A 14,844-nucleotide genomic window follows, 5' to 3' on the forward strand; every position below is an offset into this window, starting at 1 on the left:
GAAAGCACTACAATAACATCATTTATTTTTTAAAAAGGCAAAAATTTCCCTGTTATATCAGGTTAAAACCTGGTAATTTTAAAAGCATTTTCTTGCAGGAGGTTTTGTTAGGTTTTACTTGAACACGGTTACAAATCTACGTGTTCTGAATAACTTCACAAAACCCACCAAACCAAAGAACGTCAGCAACACAATCTGAAGATACTATCAGCTTCAAGTACGTCAACAGCACTCACTTAATGTTTCTTCTATACTGACAATAAATAGAAACAACATACAAGAAATTAAATTCATGTGTCTGTTTTGCTTCAAAAGTGTTCAGTCTTTGTGACTTCTTGACAGGTTCTAATTATTCTCTGATAAATTAATTCATTTGCACAACATGCATCCACAAATTAAACAAAGATAAAGGTAACACATTCTTCCTCTTTTCTGTAGCTACAGAGCACAAAGAAATAGCAAATACCCCACTTGGTAGCTCATATTCTGTAGTCCTGTAAGTTTTTCCACTTATTTTTATAGGTGAGACCTGTTTGGTTTTGCTCCTCTAAGACTAACAGCTCTTTCATGGAAAAAAAAACAATGTTCCACGCTGGCACTTGTCCAGCAGAAGGTGCAGAAACTGTTGTTAAAGAAACATGGGCCAACATGCTAGCAGTATTGAGGCAAGGTCAGCATTTATAGACTCTTTCTCTCTTCCGTTATGTTCACAGAGATAACTTTAAACATGGTTTAATGGTAATAGTTACGACATCCACTTGCTATGAAATGATCTACCGTTAAGCATGTACTTAAACTGGGAGTAAGTTATGCTATCTCCAAAACTCATACCGTGTAAAGCAAGCAGACCTAAATCAAGAGTTAAGAATTTAATATGTTGAGGATTTTGGTGTTTTTTAAAGTGATTTATCTAGCTACAATCTCCTCATTTATTAAAAAATAAAAAAGAATAATAAGCTTATGAGATGACTGTTAGCCTGTCAGTGACAAGCATTAAGATAATGACCAGCATTATCTGGGCATACCCATTTTGCTGGTGTATTTGGTTTTAGCATGATCATCATAAAGATGGAGGGGTCTTTCTTCCATAGCAAACTAGAATGAGTTGTTCATCTGGGCAGTTTTGGGGTTGGTGGTTTTTTTGTTTTTCTTCATTCTCCAGTTTCTCTTTCGAGACTGACATTTATTTACTGTATGAAACAAAGGTAAAATTTTTGCTTTTGTTCTGTCCTCCTGAACTTGGTCACAGAGACTGCACTAATCTGCCTCATTGTCTTTTGACTCAACCAGCAACAGAGATCACACGTCCACATGAGTTTTGTTAGGTTTATTAGCAACCTCTGATACTAATGGTCCACAGAGTTGCATTAGCTTGCTTGCAATCTTGCCTCCTCTATTATGGGACACAAAAGAGGTTTCCCTTTCTAATATTTTATTTTTCTTTTAAATATGTGCTATGTTACTTGATTTTATTTGTCTTAAATGAGATCTTAACAGAATACTTTGTTAACTCTTGCTAACTCCAGAAAATTTCTGTACCAAACCTTTAACTGCAACTACTTTTACTGATGCAAACTCCTTTACTCATTTTTCAAGCCCTTGGGGCTTTTGTGTACATGTATGGACACACACACATGCTCCCATAAGCTATACTGTTATGATCTGGGGGGTCATGCTCCATGACTAAAAAAGTTCAAAACTTCCTTTTGGCTTTAGCCCTGCTATAGCAAAGAAACAGGGTCAAGGTTGCAGAGGCAGAAAATATTCAACAGAAAGTGTTACTGCTATATCTTGTCGCATACTGACTCAGGATACACAAGGTAAGACGATGTGCACATCTTATGCAAAAATTGCTTACAGTGCAAATAATGGTTTGATATTTTAAATGGCAGGGCACCATTCTATACACAATTCTAGTGAAACAAAAAAATTTGCAGCTTGGATTCATGATTGAAAATTTTTTATTGTAATTTAAACCAAAAGATGTAAGCTTCTCACGGGATAGAAATTTTACAGCAAAGAAACCAAAACAGTTTTGAAATAAACAGAAGTTAAATTTACCTGTATGTTGCCAACAGATTATTTAAAAAAAAAAAAAAAAAAAAAATCAGTATACACCACCATTAATTAGAAGTCGTATCTCCTGAGAGAAGACAGGTGTAGTACATTAAGACAGCTAGCAGGCTACCACAGCCTGCATGAACTGTAACACGTTGAGGGCTTATTCCACGCGCCACGCAGCGAGGTAATTAAAACGAGCTGATGGAAAGTTCTGGGCGCGAGGTAGCGATTGCTTGCGCAAAGCACGGCGGACAAGAGGCGGCTGGCTGCAGCGAGCGCTTCCCCCGGTGAGCACGGCGGGGGACCCATCCACACCGCACCCGGACCCCGACCCGTCCGTGGCAGCGGGTGCGGGGGGTACCGTCTGTGCCCAGGTGCTAACGCCACACCGGCAGGTGGCGCGCGCGAGCCAAGCCGCCCCCCCCCCCCCCCCCCCAAAGCGCCCCGCGGGGCCGGGGGTGCAGCCCAGCCCCCAGGGCATACCGCTTCAGCCCCCACCAGCTGCCGGGCCGGGGTTGATTAGCACAACGCCGTGCCTTGCAAGTTAGAGCCGGAGTACTAAAGAGCAGTATTTCTGGCGTTATTGCTGTTGGGGGTTTGGCAGTCGAAGCTTTAATTAATTACTGTGGGTCATCGACAACGGTTACAAAGTGTTCCCAGAGTTGCATCCATCTTACAACAAGAGTAAAAAAGGACACAGTTTATTTTGACTTAATGTGAATAGACCAACAGACCTTAAAATAGGTCTTAGGCAGAGCCTCTGCAATTTTTGGTTTTGCAACCATAAGACTTGTTGCAGAAAGATCTGTATTCTGTAATACTAAGATTTTGTAATGCATTGCACATAACGTTCTTCCTCACCTCTTCCAACAAGAAACACCTGATCTAAGGGGAACTCTAGTCATAAAGGTTCCAAGCCACAACTCAAAACCTCTGCTTAGCAACTCACATGTTTTGGCTTTTGAGCATCCACTGTCGATGCCAACATCACACCTATCACACATCTGGGAGCTCCTCTGAAAATAAAACTGCGGTGGGCTCTGATATTGCAGACCGACTCCTGAAAGGTAAGAAATGTATAGTCGTGTCCTCCCCATAACTGTGGACACCAAACTACCGGTCAGCTTATAAAAGTTCTTGTATCAGCCTGACTAACCCAAGTCCCCCAGCCCACCCAAACAGCAACCAGCACACTTTGCTGCTCTTACAGAACTGCCTGTCAAGCTGATTAGGGGTTTGAAAGACAATAAAAAACAAAACAAAGCCCCACGTGTAACACAGTACCATGCCTCGTTCTTTATAACAGTCAGGGACTGTATTATCATTAACTATAACAACTGAGCCTGTTCAGCCTATGAAATAAAACTCCACACAGTATTTCCATATACTCCAGAGGAACTGCCAAGCACTTTGAACACAAGAATTTTAGAATCAATCAACTTATATGACAGTATTTGTAACCCATCTACTCACTGGAGGGTGGAGCGGGGGAAGCAAAGGTCCCGATTATTGAATACCAACCCAAGAACTACCAAAACTTAAGGACGGCACTTTTGCAAAGCACAAGTTATTAGTTACGTCAGAAACATTTGCTAAAAAAAGTACACAAAGTAACACAAAGTAATGGTAATAAAGGCCTTCCCTAATACAGCTTCTAGCTCAAACAGCAACAGGAACAAGCAATAGTAATTTTAACAAAGAAAAAGGAAAAAACTGCTCTTCTGACAAGCTTATAGTCCAAATAAACTAAAAATGGATGAGAAATGGGAGAAGACGGTCAATGAAACCTGAGAGATCTTCAGGAGGTTTTGTTTTGTTTTTAATGATTCTTCTGTATAACAAGTTATCCCTCCTGTCACAGCACAGCCAGTGTTTCAGGGCCTCTGACAGGTGTGTCTTTCAGAAGCAAGTTCATGCCATGGAGGGTGCAGTTCTTTTGAATCTTCTTTGCGTAAGTGCCACAGCTCCACATGCCTAAAGTCATGTTTCAGGAGTATTTTAAACTTCTAAAGGCTTAGGTGCAATAAAAGCCTATGGGTTTTACTTTTCTCAAGTTGTAAAATTACTATAAAAGTACCGCATTTTAAAGCTGCAAATATTTTGAACAAGTTTTTTAAAAACCTTAATGCTCACCTCAAACTATATTTAGCTAGATAACTGTAATGATGTTTTCAGAATAATTTAACTTAAAAAATACAAAATCATATTAATCTTAGCTACTCAAGAATTATTTGTGCAGAGTTATACTAAGGACGATAATCATACTTCTACAGTTCTAAAATACACTGCTATGAAAAAAACCCACGTTTCAGAGCTTAGAAATCTAAAAATCAATTTTAAAACTGAAATGTATGAATCCATATGCTCCATTCCCTAAACTGAAGTGTGCACACTAAGGCCATACACAAGGTTACACTTTGTAATATTGCTGATTGCTTGCCTAAACTTGGTAAGCGGGAAGTTTTTGTTTCAATGATGATACTATTCAAGAGATTCAGCATGTGCTTTAATGCTTGTTAAGAAAAGAAAACTTGTCCTATTTGACACCATCCATGCACATTCCATGCTCCAAAATTTTAAAGGAGCAAAAATGAGTACAAAAATGAGTTTCTACTTCTGGCCAAGTCTTTCATTGATCAAATATAAAAGATTCCTAGTTGCTAGCATCATCTGTTTGAGACCATTAGGCATCAGCTCCGTAAATAAGTATTTCCATAGCAACCAAGCATGGAATTAACTAAACAATGAAACCAACACCGTATCAACTTGATTCAGAAATCAACTCTGTAAAAAACCACCTCATTCAAAAGCAAAATTCTACAACCAGATGAGAAGACAATTTATTGTAAAATGTGAAAAAGGTTACATTACATATCCATTTCTTTTCATCACTGCCTTTCAAACAAGACTGATGCTATATTCATTGCTTTTAATTCTAAATCAGTCTTTTGTAACAGCTTGCAATCAATTAACTTTTTAAACCAGTGTAATTTAATGACACAAAAACAAACACAGCAGTATACAACCTAAAAGTCTTGGAGTTTTTATTTATTTATTTATTAGGGTTTTTTCCCTCTGTGTACAAAAGGTAAATTTTGAAGAACAGTATGTTATGAAGTAGTTAAGTTGGATTCAGTATGAGACTAAAGGCAAGGCAACCAAAAATGACTCTGTCAAAGTAGAGGTAGCATTATTTAGGTAACAGACAACATTCTGTTATGAAATCTTGCAGGCCAAAACAACCGCCACTTGAGTAGATTATTGTAATTAAGAAAAAATACAGCACTTGGAAAAGCATTCAGTATGATACTTAAGGCATTTAGAGTCATGATATTCTTCTACCCACTAAACTTTTCCATGAAAATAAATGGTATAGGAAAAATAGCAAGATATTTTTGGAATCCTAATACTTATCACTTCCTGATTCTATACAATTTATTTATCCAAGGTCATAAAATGACTAATGGGTTGTGAAGTCTACAGATAGCCACAATCTTTGTACAGAAACTGCGTGTGCTTGCATGGTTCTGAGGTTTGGGTACATGTACTGAAGGAAACAGTCATATCCTAGACTGTTGTTGACTCTACTGAACTTTTTCATAAAAGACATTATCTTCACTTTTTTTAAGAAGTCTAAAACTTCTTTCAGCAGAAAGAGACTTGCTTCTGTGTAATTGCTTTAGTTAATACTATTCTATAAATTAAATAGTACCTGCAACATATTTGGCTGGACACTTAAGTACATTGGAACATACAGGTGTCTGGCCACCGTAGTGTTTCCACCCAACTCCACAGTATTCTGATCTTCCCTGCAAACACAAATCTTTGACAAGAGCTGCACGTAAGTAAACTTTAACAAGTCAGTTCAGAGTCTCCATGTTTAGTTACTGTTTTCAGTAACTTTGTCCTCAGCACAGATACAAAAACAGAAAAAAATGCTCCACTTATAGTAAAGTTTCAAATAAGCTTTCAGCAGGCTTGTTCTTAAAGTTAGTATTACTCCCTGCAAGGAGAAAAATATTTTTTTTGTTTGGCTGGGTTTTGTTTCTTTTTTATGTGTTTGCTTTGTTTGCTTGTTTTTAAAGAGACATGCTACTTCTGCTTTTGTAACCAGGAGCATCAGCAGGTCAGCTTCTACTTTGCTGTAGAAAGTTTTCCGTTTTCGTATTGCTTGTTATGTTTGCTCCAATCTTTTAATATTTTTAAGATTTTCAAATGTTTCAGAAAGGTTCTGAAAGGTGTTTTCTCTATCACGGGAAAGTAGGGTTTGTGTTTTTTTTCTTTTTATGTAGGTAATGAAAAAAACTGGCTAAAACCACACTTAGGTCATTTCCTGTTCCTTCTAGGTTTTGTCAGACTTGCATGTCAGAGTAAAGGCCAACCAGTAATTTATGGCAACTGGGGGAGGGAGGGCAGAGTAAAAAAGCCTGCTATGTGCAGATCCTTTAATTGCCCATTATAAGCATTTTCCTTTAGAGCATGTGGTTCTAATCACCATCAAAGAAAAGAAATAGTGCTAGGTGGATTACTGCTCTGATCTGGTACAGTTGCTTCGGTGTTCTGGCATTCTGTACTACTTTTACTGTCATCCAAAACCTAAAACCATTTTTTGAAGTAGTGTTTATTTTACAAAAAGCAAAATCTAGAAATTGCTCCCAAAACATCCTTTTACTATTTACCTATTGGCATTATTTTACAATTATATGTAGTACAAGCCTTTACTGCTGTATTGACACACTTATGTACCATGTTGGGACAGACAGAGCGCGCCACCTCAAATTTTACCTTTCTGCAATAGAAAGATATGCACAAATCTTACACTGAAGCATTTTACTGTATACGGATATATTCTTAATGCAGTAATTGAAAACCACTTATTCCCCTCTATTGACTTAATTTTTTTTAATCAAGTGGGTTTGTTTTCCTCACCTATTACACTAGAGATATAGGAATGAATCTCAGATCTTTTTCTTTTCAGCAAAGAGAAACTATTTCATACAACCACAAGGACTTTTTTTCAGTACTGAACTGAAGAAGATACTGAATTTTTCAAAGAGTTTTAATCACAACTTACTCTATAATCTCACAAAAATGCTTACATTTCTCCTCCCTCCCCAAGTCTGCGTCTAAAACAAGCAGCATAAAATTAAGCTGTACAACTCAGCCCAAAACATGAAAGTGAGAATGGTTCACATCAAATGAATTCGACCAAATGATCATCTAGTCCAGTATTCTGCCACTGACAACAGCGGCCACCTCAAGATAAGAATATTCTAAAGTAAGCAGTGCTTACTTAATATTCTCAGAACACTCTTTCAGCCTCAGCAGCACAGCTCAAGGAGCCATACATTCTATGTATGCCTTTGTATGTTACAAAGGTCAATAGATTTTTTCACCTTTGCATTTCTCTGATCATCTTTTCAGAACTCAAGTGAACTTCTGATAGATCCAGTATCATATACAACGGCATTTCACAAGTTAAATATAAATAAGGCAAAGTTCCCTTTCATTTTGAATCTGTCAGTGCCAAATCCGCACAGTGAGGAAGCAAACAATCCACAACACTTTCACACAGTCTACCCACTGAACAATTTGTTTTTGCAAAAGCTTATGCCTGAAGTTAGCTGGAGAACAACTATAAGACTTCTTTTTTTTCAGACCATGAGGCTGTATTTTCAAATTTCTCATGCCAGTTCATTCAGTGACACAGCACCTTCAGAGTAACAAAACATCTAAATCACTAAACACCGCCGCTTCTTTATTTTATATCATTAATTGCTGTCTTAAGGATTTTTATTTACAAAATCGCCACAAGGTACAAGCTTTACACAAGATCAGTGTTTTTTTCTTTCAATAACTTGATGATGACCCAAAAAGAAACATTACAGGCACTGAAGTTAGGAAAGTAAGCTGAAAGAAAATTGTCAAGCAGCCAAAGAAGATATTATGTCACAAAGGAAAGCAAATATTGCAGCACTGCTGTGGTTGAAAGTTACACACCGGACCGAACTAACTTAATTCTCAGTTGCTCAAGTTAAAGAATTAAAAGCAATAATTTAAAAACAGATGAGAGAGTACAATTATGAGTTTGATTAGAAGAGCAATTGTGTTAGCGAAAGTTAAATCAGTATTAAAAAAGGTATCTTAATGGACAAGTTACTTGTTGGAGTGCCAGAAAATACAAGATGAGATCTCTTGGGGGAAAAAATATTGAAACTCTTAAGTACGTAATACAGATTGCTGTCAGAAACTGAGAACAAGGGAATGCAAATTGCTGCATTTTATAGAAACTGCCAGTTTACTTTTCTCTAATGTATTCATGTTAAGTAGTACTTTTGTTGGCAGCTTTGTAAGCAGCTGAGAAAAACCTCAAATGGCAGCAGATTTGAAAGAACACAGAAATATTTTTTTCCATGTTGTAATGTTGTTCCATATGAAAAAGAAAGAACAATGATGTCTTCCCACTTGTAACATTAAATGATGACTAGATTAAATAAAACTAGTTGGGGAGATCCACTTTGACCCCAAATGGCAAGTCTTGCATAGATAGATCCTGATGGCATTTTATCTTGCATGTGCCAAGTGAACAAAGCAATCACCACTAGCAGTACGGGGAGGGGGACACACACTGTTCCACCTTGCCTTGTGATTAACTCAACTCTCTAGGAAGAGAGTATGCAGTCAGACACCTCTGATGGTTGCTACCAGCTACTAATCTCGTAAAAAATTTCTCTTTGAAAAAACCGAGAGATGAACAAGCTCAGATTTCAGTTAAAAGAGGGGAAAAGAATCCCCGACACCCTAAAACTCCAGAAGTTGTGAAATGCTATGGGGTTTTTTATAACATTTAATCGCATAGGCTCCTGAAACAGATTGACTTTATGTAGATATAAGCCAGGTTTCACACTCTGCTAATGTGGTAACTAAAGGTATGCTTCCAGGTAAGAAAAATCATCTTTCTCCCACAGTCAACATCTCCAAAATACAGGTTCTTTTTCTTCATTGGCCTTTTCATAAATTATATTCCATTCTGCTGTTGAAATTATTACAGGGCTCTCCCACACTTGAAGACATAATTGTATAAACTTCTGCAAAGGTAAGGGAAAATCATAACCAAAAGCCTGTTTTCACTCCAGTGTTTTGACTTACCCTCTAAGCCACTTTGTTACCCTGGTCATAGGGCACAGGTTACAATTAGGGATAAATTTTTTTTGCAAAGGTTTTTGAATACAGGCATATGAAATTGTAACACAAGAGAGAACTGTGAAAAATAGTGGTTAACTTGTTCCTTATTCTAAGTGGGAATACACTACAGACTTCTGTTTCTATAGTAAGTTCTTCTACAATTTTGATGAGTGAAATTGATTACCCCATCCCAAAAAGAAAACCCCAAGCCAAAAATCAAACCTTGCAATACATCAGGTTGAATCAATTGTAAAAATACCCAGACTTAACACAATTACTTTTTTTTTTTCTTTCATTTTGGTGGTGTGACTAAGGTGGAGAAACTAATACGAAAGGAGGTCAAGATGGGTCAAGTGTCTTCCAGTGATGGTAAGATAAGAATAGTTCACCAGCCTTTTCGATACAAGCAGAAAAATATAAATGTTAATGTTTAATTAAAAGTGTAAAAGTATAAATGTTTAAATGTTCTTTTACACTGCAAGGCATTTTTAGCAAAATCATCACAGTAGTGAAAGTTACATGCCTACAGAAAACAACACTGGCAGTGAGAATATCATTTGCCATTTGGGACAAGTATTATTATCGCAATAAAGTTTCAGTGTAGCATACCCAATAAATCCATCAAATATTATAAATGCATGCAAAATAACTTTTCTTTGGAGAACACCACTAATTTTTTCATTTCTCAGGCTTGTTCTAATAGCCTTTAATGTGTTTGCTATGAAGTCTCTTTCAGACTATGTTTTCAAAATAGCTATTAATGAGATGACCCTAACAAAAAGAAGTCTACACTCATCTTTGACTAATTTTTCTTATCAACAAATCCAACTCTCAACTAGCATCTCCTAGCACTTGCATATGTTTTGATTTTTTTTAAAGCAGAAAAGGGGAAAATACCTAGAATTTAAAACAAACACTAACCATGGAAAAACTATGGGATGCCAAGATTCCCGGCAACATCTGACCAGAAAAATACTGTCCCAATGAGGCAAACAGAAAAAGTTTTACAACAGCTATCAGACCATTGTAATTGGCTATTCCATTTTAAAAAATACTCATAATCTTTATAAAAAAGGCAAATAGTTCTATACTTATTGTACTTTTTTTTAACTGAAAGCAATACACCTTATGCTTTAAAAACAAAGGGGTTTTCCATTACATTACAGGTATTATAGATTTCATTCTAAAATTAATACATATGACAAATACCTTCTACAGCATTTAATTACAGTCTTTACAGTGAAATGGAGCAATTAGAATTTTTTCTCTATTTTTGTATTTGAAATGTATCAGTTAATTATTGCATTCAAAATTTATATATTAATCCAATACCCTTGTAAAGCACATACAAACTAAACTAGGAGTAAGATGGGCCAACATAAATAATCAAATATTTAATAATGCCTGATCCGATACATGAAAGATAAGATTTTATTACAGTAACCTTCAAAGCAGGAAAATCTCTACAATGTGGTATAACCAATCACAAGTTGTGTTTGTACCACAGGAACAGAAACTAGCAGCTATAACATCAGCTTTTAAAGGGACCCAGAAGAATGTGTGGAAACTGCCTGAGGAAATAGGCAGAAACCTGGGGAGGGGGAAGACATTGAGAAGAAACCCTACAAACTGAATTTATGGATGCACCATTTAAATGAAACATTGACAAAAATCAGTAGGATTTTTCATACAAGGATACCATGCCCAAAAAATCTACTGGACTCTTTGAAACATACCGCACACACCAATAAGTGAACTGGTCAGTCATTGGACTTTGATCAACCAAAAAAAAAAAACAAACAACAAAAAAAACCCCAACCAAACAAAAACAAACAAAAACTTTAACATGGTCTCCCCTTAATGCTCCTGAAGAAATCACGTGTACATGGTAAGAAAGGGATGGCTCTCTTCTGGATTAGCAATTTTTTAAAATAAAGGAAGTACAGAATAAGAGTAAAACATTCACAAAAAGAAAAAAAAAGCCACACCTGCCAATAGAGAATTCCTCAAAGATTCAAGCTGGTATCTATCTTAATCACCCCACTCGAATTGAAAAGGCAACAGAAGTCTGACCTGTCAACATGAACTGATGACACAAAATTCCTGAGGCTAGTCACAAATAGAGTTGGTTATGAAAAAGCATCAAAAGATCTCAATAGCGAGTCTTACTGACATTGCTGAAATTCAGTACTAATGAGTAAATGCTGAGAACAAAAATAAATTTTAAACTGTTTATATAGAAAATTGGGCTCATATTACATCAACATCAACCAGCAAAACCATCTTTGAGTCATTTGCACCAGACCAATTCTCAAAGATGTTAAACGAAATATTAGAAGGGGAACATCAAACAATAAAAAAAGAGTGTCACTGGATAAATCCATGCTATGCCCACTGTCTGAGTACTGCCTGTAGATATAGAAGTACAGAAAAAATAAAAAAGGATAGGCTAATAAGAGAAATCAAATACATGCAGCAGCTTCTACTGTGAGGTATACAGACCTAGATCCCTCAAGTGTGAGGAAAATGGAGGGTTGTAACAATCCTCTATAGTTACCAATGTGATGGAGAAGGTAAATACAGAAAGGTTAGTCAGTAGTGATCACAAGCATATGAATGAGGGCCATGTAATTAGATCATCTGGCAGCAGGCTTGAAACAAGCCAAAGGAGGTACTTCTCACACAGTACATAATTAAATTATTGCAGTCATTACTGAAGGTTTTTACAAAAAACTAAATGCAACCAAAGATGTTAAAAAAAGCTCACAGAGACTGATCAAATCCATGGCTACTCATCACAGCCCAGACGTATCCTCTAGCTAAGGATGGACCACACTGTAATTTCAGAAAACATGGCAAAGACACCAGGGTAGAAAAAAACCAATTCTGAAACAAATGTTACTACTGACTATTATTAAAGATGAAAAGCCTAGGCTGGGTGGACCATTTTGTTATCATCTCCAATTAATACAAAATAAGCAATTATAAAAATGGTCCCATCTTAGCGATTTTCCTAGTTGCAGCAAAGTGTACTATCCTTTTCTGTCATTAGGAAGTTTCCTTCTGAGGCCTAGTTATAAAGTTGCTGCTCTTATCCATATCTGCCTTTGAACTACAGGTTCCTGCTCCTTTCTGTAAATCTAATTCTTCCTTCATTCTTGTAATCTGGAAGCTTCTCCTCTTCCCACTACCCAATATGCTCCTAAGAATAGCAGCAGTCTCCAACTCCCTTCAGAGTTCTGTATGACCCAGTCATTCCCTTTAAAAGAAATACAGTTTAAAAAAAAAATACTATCCATCAGATTTGTTTATATTATGGCTTAAATATAACCTAATCCATTTGTTCCTTTTGCAGAATAATTGACACTAATGATCTAGCTCTCCTCCACCAATAACTAAGTATGCACCTTCTTCAAATACACTTAATATACTTAATACTTAAATACAAGACAGATCAAAGAGCTTGGGAACCCTCCATTACATTTCCTTCTCAGTCTTTTTACATTCTTGTATAGGTATATGGTAGATAGCAAGCCAATAAAGCTGAGAACTTGCTTACACTTAACTAAACAAACACACTGATGCATCTGTTATCAGCACACCCAATTAGAAACTACTTCTTGAAGAACAGAGTGAATTGCAAGTCTAATCTGAAGATGACAGGCACTGTCACAACTGTAACTATACCTGCTTTAAAAGGCAAAAGGTACAAGCTTCTAAACTATTATATCACCGAATAGCTTAAAAGAACACAAATTCAGAAAAGATGTGTAAGAATTCTTGAGATTAGCCCTATTCTTAAAACTAGCTGGTGACATTCAGAAGCTGTATTTTAAATTTTAAATTAAAAGGTATTTATTACCTAGTCCTAAATGAAAACAAGTTCAGTCTGTTCCCCATTCTTTATCCTCCAATAATTTTACTGTTACTGCTTGAAGAGAAACAAGATGAGCAGCAGACCGAGGGAGGGGAAAAGAGAAATAAGGAAGGACTAATATTCTGGTGAGAGTCTAAATTACCATTCCTTAATTTATTGAAGGAAATAAAAAATTGCTATTTTATTTCAACAGTATTATTTAATATTTTAAATGCATTTTCCAGACTGCTTAGATTGTCATGCAAAGGTCCGTGATTGCTCTATCTATGTAATTGTCTTTTTTTAATTTGATGGTGATGGCCAATTACCATATCACCACATTACCACTTATCAGCACTGGATCAAATAACCTGAAAGAGCAATTTTTAAACGTAAGTTCACATGTACTCTTAAATAGAGATGGTCATATGATAGGAAAAGTGAAGAACACATCTTCAGGTGAAAGGTATTTATTCTTTTGAACCATGCTAGTTTCTTCATGTCTATCACTACATTTTCTTCACCCAGCTGCAAATAGCATAATTTAAGATTAAACTAATTATCATATTCAAGTGGAAATGTTTTGAAGTAAGGATAACCAAAATAGCCAATAACTTATTCCCCTGAAAAGTTGTGATAAGTAGATACAGAATATTTACCACTTCAACTATATTACAGCAAATAATCTGTATTTAAGACAGATATAAACAAACTTTTATACAGAGAAAGTTCTGTTTATACTAGTATAATGAGAAGGAAAAATCACTGACATGTTAAGTTTGTGTCATGGGTGCTACTGAAAACAAAGATACTTTACAGATCAAATGTTTCAAACAAAAGATTAAAGTCAGGCAGAACTCTGAAATGCAAAAACCTATTGACAGAATCGTCTGAAATATATGGGAAGAAGGAATGATTTCTTCTGTTACCTTTTTTGCCTTTCCTTTTTTTAAAAAAAACACCTCTCTTTTCAATTCATCTGTTCATACCATCTAACTTTTTTTATTTGTTTCTGCCAAGGACACTGAGCTAGCCTAAACGAGCAATTAGATCAGCAAGACACAGGCTAATTGCTATACATTATTACCAAGGATTCTGACCCAGAGACCAGTCAGTAGGAAGTAGTTGGCAGGAAAAACAAACAAACGAAAAATCTCTCAAATTTTGAGGAAGACAGGCTTTACCAAAAAAAAAAACCCCACAATAAACAAACCCAACTCAGCTGAAAATTGCCAACAACCTTTGCTGTTTCTTTTTTTCCTACTTTCACATTTTTACAAGAGAAAAACCCCAACCACACAGCAGTTTGACTTTACCTAAACCCCTCTGTCTACTTCAGAGCATCATGATAGGAATTTTTTTAGGTCTACCTTTGCAGTGATGCTTTCTTGTTCAGCGAAGACAGTTACGCAACTATCAATCAAAAATGGTAACATCATTAAAGACCGGTTACTAACTACAGTTTAATGCAAACAGGGAGACACACACTTTGGAGCTCTGCGATGACAGTTGCCTGCATTTTCTGTGCTTCAATTACGCCACTGACTGCTGAAAGTATCTTTTGACGCTGAAGAGCAGCCAAGTGAAGCTTTAGCAGCAGAAGATAAACCAGGATACACACAGACAAATAAAATGCCCAAAGGGGCTAGTTTTATTCTTTACTTACATAGGACATAACAGATTGTAGTAATTTCTGCACCTATCTCATAACTACCGACTGGTTTACCCTAGAGCCTATTTTT

General features: G+C 36.3%; 1 protein-coding gene across 2 annotated transcripts in view; it reads right to left on the bottom strand.

The window, feature by feature from the left end:
* Positions 1 to 14,844, bottom strand: part of PDE3B (phosphodiesterase 3B) — an 88,329-nt gene that overhangs the window by 24,811 nt on the left and 48,674 nt on the right. The gene's annotated exons all lie outside the window — the stretch shown is intronic.

The sequence above is a fragment of the Falco naumanni genome, chromosome 10, assembly GCF_017639655.2.
Source record: "Falco naumanni isolate bFalNau1 chromosome 10, bFalNau1.pat, whole genome shotgun sequence".
NCBI lineage: Eukaryota > Metazoa > Chordata > Aves > Falconiformes > Falconidae > Falco > Falco naumanni.